The sequence below is a fragment of the Propithecus coquereli genome, unplaced genomic scaffold (assembly GCF_000956105.1).
Source record: "Propithecus coquereli isolate 6110/MARCELLA unplaced genomic scaffold, Pcoq_1.0 Scaffold329, whole genome shotgun sequence".
Taxonomy (NCBI): domain Eukaryota; kingdom Metazoa; phylum Chordata; class Mammalia; order Primates; family Indriidae; genus Propithecus; species Propithecus coquereli.
Window position 1 is genome coordinate 1758082 of NW_012148941.1, and position 2010 is coordinate 1760091.

Consider the following 2010-nt stretch of genomic DNA (forward strand, 5'->3'; position numbering starts at 1 on the left):
GCCCCAAACTCATTATCTGTTGGAGTATAAGGCAGGAACCATCCGAACTTAATGCATTTGGGCATCCATAAGCAATCCTTTAGAAAAAAAAGAAAGAGAGAAAAAGATGAGTTGCAAAATTTTTTAGGTCAGTTTTGTAGCAATAATGTTTTCAGGCACACAGATACTTTTTTCATTACATTGAGATTTCTGGTGCAATTGATTTGCCATCAGAAGTAAGAAGCATACTTTACTCCATAGGAAAAATATTCACTGATGAATATACACATTATATATGAATATATGTATGTTATCTTTGTGGCACTTAGTATTCCCATAGCATTTGGTTACATTAACCTTAGATTCTGAGAACTCAGCTTCTAGCAGTGGTATAATGCTTTGTTTCAGACCAACCCTTCTATTGAGAATAGATTGGATTGAACCGTATGATATTGTCAGTATGCAACCATTTGGACATACGAAAACAGCAAATTTCATGTGGTTCAATCTAATCAAATATCAAGACTAAATATAATAAAACCATTATTTGAAAGCTATTAATATATTGCAGTGTTATCAATGCAATAAGGACTTGTGCAATAAATACCACAGAGAGAAGGGAAACCCAGAGATGTAAGCCTAATATTTGGCATTGCTTTTTGCTTCAAGGCATTTGCCAATTCCAAAGTAAAGCTTAGTAGGCTGAGAAGCAAAGCAAAAAGCCATGACAAAAAGACTTAGAAGTTAAAAAAAAAAAAAATCAGGCATTGTCATAGGGAAGAGAAGACACAAATTGAAATTCCGAGCCCACTAAGAGGAAAAGCTCTGGTAATCACACCAGGCTTTCAGATGAGATTCTTTTCAGGAAGGATGCTGCTGAGTTAGACAAACTATGGCAAGGACTGAAGCGAGCTTTGAAACATTTCATTCCCTGATTGGATTTACATGATCTATTTCTAGCCTAAGCACATGCCAGAAGGAAAAGTAAATTCTCTCTGGAGGAAGATAATATCATCCAGAAACTCAAATTATCACATCAGTTTTTTATACTCAATATCTGGTACTCAATTAAAATCCATCAAAATTAACTAGAACATAATTAGCAAGAACTGTTTGTTTCTTTTTTTGGTGTTAAGTAACTATGGAGAGATTGTCAGGAGATACAAACATTGTAATTATCAGATATGAACTTCACTCTAGCCTGGGCAACAGAGTGAGACTCTGTCTCAAAAAAAAAAAAAAGAAATTAAATGACTAGGAGGAAAATTTGGGCAAAAGAATCAAATCAACATTCTAGAACTGAAAAATATGATAATTGAAACTTAAAACTCAATGGACAGATTATAATCTAGCTAAAGAAATAATTGGTAAACTGAAAGATAGGTCAGATGAAAATCTAGACCAAAACACTAAAGGTCAGAAGAATGGAAAATGTATATAAGAGAATATGAAACTAATGGACATGGTAAATTAGTCTAACACATAAGCATTGAAATCCCAGGAGAAAGAGAGAGAGAGAGAGAGAGAGAGAATACGTTAGAGGCAACATATAAAGAGATAACATCTGAGAACTTTTCAAAACTGATGAAATACACAATCTCAGAGTCAAAAATCACTGCAAAACAAGATAAATACACACACACACCCCTAGGTACAGCATTATAAAATTGCTGAAAACAAAACACAAAGAAAAAAGTTCAAAAAGCAACTAGACAGTAGAAATATTACCTTTGAAGGAACAACAATAAAACTTCTGACTTCTTAAGAAAAAGTTATGGAAGCCAGAAGACAATGGTATATTTTGAAAATTCTGTAAGAAATTAACTGCCAACCTAGAATTTAAATTCTCAATGAAAATATCCTTCAAATATGAAGGTGAAATAAAGATATTTTTAGACAAACAAAAACTAAGAGAATTTATCAGCAGCAGACTTGTACTAAAAGAAATATTAAAGAGAATTCAGAAGGAACATGATCCCAAGTAGAAATGAAGAGATACAGGAAGGTATGAAGAATAACAGAAAAAGTAAA

The 2010-nt window shown here is 32.8% G+C and overlaps 1 protein-coding gene across 1 annotated transcript in view; it reads right to left on the reverse strand.

Moving 5' to 3' along the window:
- The window catches only part of ECT2L (epithelial cell transforming 2 like), an 81913-nt gene that overhangs the window by 55264 nt on the left and 24639 nt on the right, over positions 1 to 2010 (reverse strand). The window lies entirely within an intron of this gene.